This window comes from Oncorhynchus keta, unplaced genomic scaffold (genome assembly GCF_023373465.1).
Source record: "Oncorhynchus keta strain PuntledgeMale-10-30-2019 unplaced genomic scaffold, Oket_V2 Un_contig_3330_pilon_pilon, whole genome shotgun sequence".
Classification (NCBI taxonomy): Eukaryota; Metazoa; Chordata; class Actinopteri; order Salmoniformes; family Salmonidae; genus Oncorhynchus; species Oncorhynchus keta.
In genome coordinates, this window is record NW_026287199.1 from 130,505 (window position 1) to 140,282 (window position 9,778).

The following is a 9,778-nucleotide window of genomic DNA, read 5'->3' on the forward strand; positions in this document are numbered from 1 at the left end:
AAGGCTGTTGTTCAGAAGGCTGTTGTTCGGAAGGCTGTTGTTTGGAAGGCTGTTGTTCAGAAGGCTGTTGTTCAGAAGGCTGTTGTTCAGAAGGCTGTTGTTCAGAAGGCTGTTGTTTGGAAGGCTGTTGTTTGGAAGGCTGTTGTTCAGAAGGCTGTTGTTCAGAAGGCTGTTGTTTGGAAGGCTGTTGTTCAGAAGGCTGTTGTTCATAAGTCTGTTGTTCATAAGGCTGTTGTTCAGAAGGCTGTTGTTCATAAGGCTGTTGTTCATAAGGCTGTTGTTCAGAAGGCTGTTGTTCAGAAGGCTGTTGTTCAGAAGGCTGTTGTTTGGAAGGCTGTTGTTCATAAGGCTGTTGTTCATAAGGCTGTTGTTCAGAAGGCTGTTGTTCAGAAGGCTGTTGTTCATAAGTCTGTTGTTCATAAGGCTGTTGTTCAGAAGGCTGTTGTTTGGAAGGCTGTTGTTCAGAAGGCTGTTGTTCAGAAGTCTGTTGTTCAGAAGGCTGTTGTTCAGAAGGCTGTTGTTCAGAAGGCTGTTGTTCAGAAGGCTGTTGTTCATAAGGCTGTTGTTCAGAAGGCTGTTGTTCAGAAGGCTGTTGTTCAGAAGGCTGTTGTTTGGAAGGCTGATGTTCAGAAGGCTGTTGTTCAGAAGGCTGTTGTTCAGAAGGCTGTTGTTCATAAGGCTGTTGTTCAGAAGGCTGTTGTTCAGAAGGCTGTTGTTCAGAAGGCTGTTGTTCGGAAGGCTGTTGTTCAGAAGGCTGTTGTTCAGAAGGCTGTTGTTCAGAAGGCTGTTGTTCAGAAGGCTGTTGTTTGGAAGGCTGTTGTTCAGAAGGCTGTTGTTCAGAAGGCTGTTGTTCAGAAGGCTGTAGCTGATCTTCCAGGACTCACTCAGGTCCATGGCTGCATGTCTACAAGTTATATCCCAGAAAAGGTAATACTGCACCACAGAGGATGAAAGAGAAAGAAACATATCATATTTAAGATAGTTTCCAAGATGTTGAAGTGTACAGTTCTCAAACTCCAAATATACTTCACTCCAACAACTACTACCATGTCCGTGAGTTGGGAATCAGTTTCAATACTGTCACAGATGTCCAGTTTCCTATATGTGTGAACAACATATTGATTGATATGGTAATAATGTAGAGACCATGTTCTAGGGTGGAGGGGACAGACTGCATGTTCCTCATTTAGAGATCTGTTAACCTGTTCTAGGGTGGAGGGGACAGACTGCATGTTCCTCATTTAGAGATCTGTTAACCTGTTCTAGGGTGAAGGGGACAGACTGCATGTTCCTCATTTAGAGATCTGTTAACCTGTTCTAGGGTGAAGGGGACAGACTGCATGTTCCTCATTTAGAGATCTGTTAACCTGTTCTAGGGTGAAGGGGACAGACTGCATGTTCCTCATTTAGAGATCTGTTAACCTGTTCTAGGGTGGAGGAGACAGACTGCATGTTCCTCATTTAGAGATCTGTTAACCTGTTCTAGGGTGGAGGGGACAGACTGCATGTTCCTCATTTAGAGATCTGTTAACCTGTTCTAGGGTGGAGGGGACAGACTGCATGTTCCTCATTTAGAGATCTGTTAACCTGTTCTAGGGTGAAGGGGACAGACTGCATGTTCCTCATTTAGAGATCTGTTAACCTGTTCTAGGGTGAAGGGGACAGACTGCATGTTCCTCATTTAGAGATCTGTTAACCTGTTCTAGGGTGGAGGGGACAGACAGCATGTTCCTCATTTAGAGATCTGTTAACCTGTTCTAGGGTGGAGGGGACAGACTGCATGTTCCTCATTTAGAGATCTGTTAACCTGTTCTAGGGTGGAGGGGACAGACTGCATGTTCCTCATTTAGAGATCTGTTAACCTGTTCTAGGGTGGAGGGGACAGACTGCATGTTCCTCATTTAGAGATCTGTTAACCTGTTCTAGGGTGAAGGGGACAGACTGCATGTTCCTCATTTAGAGATCTGTTAACCTGTTCTAGGGTGGAGGGGACAGACTGCATGTTCCTCATTTAGAGATCTGTTAACCTGTTCTAGGGTGGAGGGGACAGACTGCATGTTCCTCATTTAGAGATCTGTTAACCTGTTCTAGGGTGAAGGGGACAGACTGCATGTTCCTCATTTAGAGATCTGTTAACCTGTTCTAGGGTGAAGGGGACAGACTGCATGTTCCTCATTTAGAGATCTGTTAACCTGTTCTAGGGTGGAGGGGACAGACTGCATGTTCCTCATTTAGAGATCTGTTAACCTGTTCTAGGGTGAAGGGGACAGACTGCATGTTCCTCATTTAGAGATCTGTTAACCTGTTCTAGGGTGAAGGGGACAGACTGCATGTTCCTCATTTAGAGATCTGTTAACCTGTTCTAGGGTGGAGGGGACAGACTGCATGTTCCTCATTTAGAGATCTGTTAACCTGTTCTAGGGTGGAGGGGACAGACTGCATGTTCCTCATTTAGAGATCTGTTCTAGGGTGGAGGGGACAGACTGCATGTTCCTCATTTAGAGATCTGTTCTAGGGTGGAGGGGACAGACTGCATGTTCCTCATTTAGAGATCTGTTCTAGGGTGGAGGGGACAGACTGCATGTTCCTCATTTAGAGATCTGTTAACCTGTTCTAGGGTGGAGAGGACAGACTGCATGTTCCTCATTTAGAGATCTGTTAACCTGTTCTAGGGTGAAGCGGACAGACTGCATGTTCCTCATTTAGAGATCTGTTAACCTGTTCTAGGGTGGAGGGGACAGACTGCATGTTCCTCATTTAGAGATCTGTTAACCTGTTCTAGGGTGGAGGGGACAGACTGCATGTTCCTCATTTAGAGATCTGTTAACCTGTTCTAGGGTGAAGGGGACAGACTGCATGTTCCTCATTTAGAGATCTGTTCTAGGGTGGAGGGGACAGACTGCATGTTCCTCATTTAGAGATCTGTTAACCTGTTCTAGGGTGGAGGGGACAGACTGCATGTTCCTCATTTAGAGATCTGTTAACCTGTTCTAGGGTGGAGGGGACAGACTGTATGTTCCTCATTTAGAGATCTGTTAACCTGTTCTAGGGTGGAGGGGACAGACTGCATGTTCCTCATTTAGAGATCTGTTAACCTGTTCTAGGGTGGAGGGGACAGACTGCATGTTCCTCATTTAGAGATCTGTTCTAGGGTGGAGGGGACAGACTGCATGTTCCTCATTTAGAGATCTGTTCTAGGGTGGAGGGGACAGACTGCATGTTCCTCATTTAGAGATCTGTTCTAGGGTGGAGGGGACAGACTGCATGTTCCTCATTTAGAGATCTGTTCTAGGGTGGAGGGGACAGACTGCATGTTCCTCATTTAGAGATCTGTTCTAGGGTGGAGGGGACAGACTGCATGTTCCTCATTTAGAGATCTGTTAACCTGTTCTAGGGTGGAGGGGACAGACTGCATGTTCCTCATTTAGAGATCTGTTAACCTGTTCTAGGGTGGAGGGGACAGACTGCATGTTCCTCATTTAGAGATCTGTTAACCTGTTCTAGGGTGGAGGGGACAGACAGCATGTTCCTCATTTAGAGATCTGTTAACCTGTTCTAGGGAGAAGGGGACAGACTGCATGTTCCTCATTTAGAGATCTGTTAACCTGTTCTAGGGTGGAGGGGACAGACTGCATGTTCCTCATTTAGAGATCTGTTAACCTGTTCTAGGGTGGAGGGGACAGACTGCATGTTCCTCATTTAGAGATCTGTTAACCTGTTCTAGGGTGAAGGGGACAGACTGCATGTTCCTCATTTAGAGATCTGTTAACCTGTTCTAGGGTGGAGGGGACAGACAGCATGTTCCTCATTTAGAGATCTGTTAACCTGTTCTAGGGAGAAGGGGACAGACTGCATGTTCCTCATTTAGAGATCTGTTAACCTGTTCTAGGGTGAAGGAGACAGACTGCATGTTCCTCACTTAGAGATCTGTTAACCTGTTCTAGGGAGAAGGGGACAGACTGCATGTTCCTCATTTAGAGATCTGTTAACCTGTTCTAGGGTGAAGGGGACAGACTGCATGTTCCTCATTTAGAGATCTGTTAACCTGTTCTAGGGTGGAGGGGACAGACTGCATGTTCCTCATTTAGAGATCTGTTAACCTGTTCTAGGGTGGAGGGGACAGACTGCATGTTCCTCATTTAGAGATCTGTTAACCTGTTCTAGGGTGGAGGGGACAGACTGCATGTTCCTCATTTAGAGATCTGTTAACCTGTTCTAGGGTGGAGGGGACAGACTGCATGTTCCTCATTTAGAGATCTGTTAACCTGTTCTAGGGTGGAGGGGACAGACTGCATGTTCCTCATTTAGAGATCTGTTAACCTGTTCTAGGGTGGAGGGGACAGACTGCATGTTCCTCATTTAGAGATCTGTTAACCTGTTCTAGGATGGAGGGGACAGACTGCATGTTCCTCATTTAGAGATCTGTTAACCTGTTCTAGGGTGGAGGGGACAGACTGCATGTTCCTCATTTAGAGATCTGTTCTAGGGTGGAGGGGACAGACTGCATGTTCCTCATTTAGAGATCTGTTAACCTGTTCTAGGGTGGAGGGGACAGACTGCATGTTCCTCATTTAGAGATCTGTTAACCTGTTCTAGGATGGAGGGGACAGACTGCATGTTCCTCATTTAGAGATCTGTTAACCTGTTCTAGGGTGGAGGGGACAGACTGCATGTTCCTCATTTAGAGATCTGTTAACCTGTTCTAGGGTGGAGGGGACAGACTGCATGTTCCTCATTTAGAGATCTGTTAACCTGTTCTAGGGTGAAGGGGACAGACTGCATGTTCCTCATTTAGAGATCTGTTAACCTGTTCTAGGGTGGAGGGGACAGACAGCATGTTCCTCATTTAGAGATCTGTTAACCTGTTCTAGGGTGGAGGGGACAGACTGCATGTTCCTCATTTAGAGATCTGTTAACCTGTTCTAGGGTGGAGGAGACAGACTGCATGTTCCTCATTTAGAGATCTGTTAACCTGTTCTAGGGTGGAGGGGACAGACTGCATGTTCCTCATTTAGAGATCTGTTAACCTGTTCTAGGGTGGAGGGGACAGACTGCATGTTCCTCATTTAGAGATCTGTTAACCTGTTCTAGGGTGGAGGGGACAGACTGCATGTTCCTCATTTAGAGATCTGTTAACCTGTTCTAGGGTGGAGGGGACAGACTGCATGTTCCTCATTTAGAGATCTGGTAACCTGTTCTAGGGTGAAGGGGACAGACTGCATGTTCCTCATTTAGAGATCTGTTAACCTGTTCTAGGGTGGAGGGGACAGACTGCATGTTCCTCATTTAGAGATCTGTTAACCTGTTCTAGGGTGAAGGGGACAGACTGCATGTTCCTCATTTAGAGATCTGTTAACCTGTTCTAGGGTGGAGGGGACAGACTGCATGTTCCTCATTTAGAGATCTGTTAACCTGTTCTAGGGTGGAGGGGACAGACTGCATGTTCTTCATTTTCACATCAGTTTCAAATGTAGTCAAATTATCAAATCATTAATTGTTGTGATATATTGGACAGTTTAGACATTTTCCATCAATGTTAAAACAAATCAGTACTTTATTCAGAAGACTTAAAAACATTACACAATAGTTCAATATTTACACAATTCAAATCTGACCATGAAAAATATATGCTGATTATATGAACCTACAGTATGGTAACACAATGGCTGGTGTGTTTACGGACATACTCAATCTCTCCCTATCCCAGTTTGCTGTCCCCTCAGAGCTGTGTTTACGGACATACTCAATCTCTCCCTATCCCAGTCTGCTGTCCCCGCTTTCTTCAAGATGTCCACCATTTTTCTTGTACCCAAGGAAGCAAAGGTAACCTCCTCCCTATAGGCTGTCTCGTCATTGTTGGTGATCAAGCCCACCACTGTTGTGTCATCTGCAAACTTAATGATTGAGTTGGAGGCGTGCTTAGCCAGGCAGTCATGGGTGAACAGGGAGTACAGGAGGGGGCTGAGAACGCACCCCTGAGGGGCCCCGGTGTTGAGGATCAGCGGGGAGGAGATGTTGTTTAATACTGCTTTACTCATCTCGTATGTATATACTGTATTCTATTCTATCATACTGTATTTAGTCAATCCTTTACTCATCTCATATGTATATACTGTATTCTATTCTACTGTATTTACTAACGAGTCACTTTAATAATGTTTACATACTGCTTTACTCATCTCATATGTATATACTGTATTCTATTCTGTCATACTGTATTTAGTCAATCCTTTACTCATCTCATATGTATATACTGTATTCTATTCTACTGTATTTAGTCAATCCTTTACTCATCTCATATGTATATACTGTATTCTATTCTACTGTATTTAGTCAATGCTTTACTCAACTCATATGTATATACTGTATTCTATTCTATCATACTGTATTTAGTCAATGCTTTACTCAACTCATATGTATATACTGTATTCTATTCTATCATACTGTATTTAGTCAATGCTTTACTCATCTCATATGTATATACTGTATTCTATTCTACTGTATTTAGTCAATGCTTTACTCAACTCATATGTATATACTGTATTCTATTCTATTATACTGTATTTAGTCAATGCTTTACTCATCTCATATGTATATACTGTATTCTATTCTACTGTATTTAGTCAATGCTTTACTCATCTCATATGTATATACTGTATTCTATTCTACTGTATTTAGTCAATGCTTTACTCATCTCAGATGTATATACTGTATTCTATTCTACTGTATTTAGTCAATGCTTTACTCAACTCATATGTATATACTGTATTCTATTCTACTGTATTTAGTCAATGCTTTACTCAACTCATATGTATATACTGTATTCTATTCTACTGTATTTAGTCAATGCTTTACTCAACTCATATGTATATACTGTATTCTATTATACTGTATTTAGTCAATGCTTTACTCAACTCATATGTATATACTGTATTCTATCCTACTGTATTTAGTCAATGCTTTACTCAACTCATATGTATATACTGTATTCTATCCTACTGTATTTAGTCAATGCTTTACTCATCTCATATGTATATACTGTATTCTATTCTACTGTATTTAGTCAATGCTTTACTCATCTCAGATGTATATACTGTATTCTATCCTACTGTATTTAGTCAATGCTTTACTCATCTCAGATGTATATACTGTATTCTATTCTACTATAATGTTTACATACTGCTTTACTCAACTCATATGTATATACTGTATTCTATTCTACTGTATTTAGTCTATGCTTTACTCAACTCATATGTATATACTGTATTCTATTCTACTGTATTTACTAACTTTAATAATGTTTACATACTGCTTTACTCATCTCATATGTATATACTGTATTCTATCCTACTGTATTTACTAACGAGTCACTTTAATAATGTTTACATACTGCTTTACTCATCTCATATGTATATACTGTATTCTATTCTACTGTATTTACTAACTTTAATAATGTTTACATACTGCTTTACTCATCTCATATGTATATACTGTATTCTATCCTACTGTATTTAGTCAATGCCACTCCGACATTGCTCATCCTAATATTAATATATTCCTTAATTGCATTCTTCTACTTTTAGATTATGTGTATTGTTGTGAATTGTTAGATATTACTACATTACTTGGAGCCAGACACAAAAGCATTTTACTATACCCACAATAACATCTGCTAAACATGTGTATATGACCAATAACATCTGCTAAACATGTGTATGTGACCAATAACATCTGCTAACCATGTGTATGTGACCAATAACATCTGCTAACCATGTGACCATTAACATCTGCTAACCATGTGTATGTGACCAATAACATCTGCTAAACATGTGTATATGACCAATAACATCTGCTAAACATGTGTATATGACAAATACAATCTGATTTGACTTACAGCAATCAAAATACAACAATCACAATTTAATTTGCATCTAAACCTGGTATTAAACCTGGTATTAAACCTGGTATTAAACATGGTATTAAACCTGGTATTAAACCTGGTATTAAACCTGGTATTAAACATGGTATTAAACATGGTATTAAACATGGTATTAAACCTGGTATTAAACCTGGTATTAAACGTGGTATTAAATGTGGTATTACACATGGTATTAATCATGGTATTAACCATGGTATTAAACATGGTATTAACCATGGTATTAAGCGTGGTATTAAACATGGTATTAAACATGGTATTAAGTGTGGTATTAAACATGGTATTAAATGTGGTATTAAATGTGGTATTAACCATGGTATTAAGCGTGGTATTAAACATGGTATTAAACGTGGTATTAAGCGTGGTATTAAACATGGTATTAAACATGGTATTAAACATGGTATTAAACATGGTATTAAACATGGTATTAAACATGGTATTAATCGTGGTATTAAACATGGTATTAAACGTGGTATTAAACATGGTATTAAACATGGTATTAAACATGGTATTAAACATGGTATTAAACATGGTATTAAATGTGGTATTAAACATGGTATTAAACATGGTATTAAACATGGTATTAAACATGGTATTAATCGTGGTATTAAATGTGGTATTACACATTGTATTAATCGTGGTATTAAACATGGTATTAAACGTGGTATTAATTGTGGTATTAAACATGGTATTAAACATGGTATTAAACATGGTATTAAACATGGTATTAAACATGGTATTAATCGTGGTATTAAATGTGGTATTACACATGGTATTAAACATGGTATTAAACATGGTATTAAACATGGTATTAAACATGGTATTAAACATGGTATTAATCGTGGTATTAAAAATGGTATTAATCGTGGTATTAAACATGGTATTAAACGTGGTATTAATTGTGGTATTAAACATGGTATTAAACATGGTATTAAACATGGTATTAAACATGGTATTAAACATGGTATTAAACATGGTATTAATTGTGGTATTAAATGTGGTATTACACATGGTATTACACATGGTATTAAACATGGTATTAAACATGGTATTAAACATGGTATTAAACATGGTATTAATCGTGGTATTAAACATGGTATTAATTGTGGTATTAAACATGGTATTAAGCGTGGTATTAAACCTGGTATTAAACATGGTATTAAACATGGTATTAAACATGGTATTAAACATGGTATTAATCGTGGTATTAAACATGGTATTAATCGTGGTATTAAACATGGTATTAATTGTGGTATTAAACATGGTATTAAGCGTGGTATTAAACCTGGTATTAAACCTGGTATTAAACATGGTATTAAACATGGTATTAAACATGGTAGTAAACATGGTATTAATCGTGGTATTAAACATGGTATTAATCGTGGTATTAAACATGGTATTAAAATTGGTATTAAACCTGGTATTAAACATGGTATTAAACGTGGTATTAAACATGGTATTGATTGTGGTATTAAACATGGTATTAAGCGTGGTATTAAACCTGGTATTAAACATGGTATTAAACATGGTATTAATTGTGGTATTAAACGTGGTATTAAACATGGTATTAAACGTGGTATTAAACGTGGTATTAAACCTGGTATTAATTGTGGTATTAATTGTGGTATTAAACGTGGTATTAAACATGGTATTAAACGTGGTATTAAATGTAGTATTAAACATGGTATTAAACATGGTATTAAACATGGTATTAAACGTGGTATTAAACCTGGTATTAATTGTGGTATTAATTGTGGTATTAAACATGGTATTAATCGTGGTATTAATCGTGGTATTAAACATGGTATTAAGCATGGTATTACACCTGGTATTAAACATGGT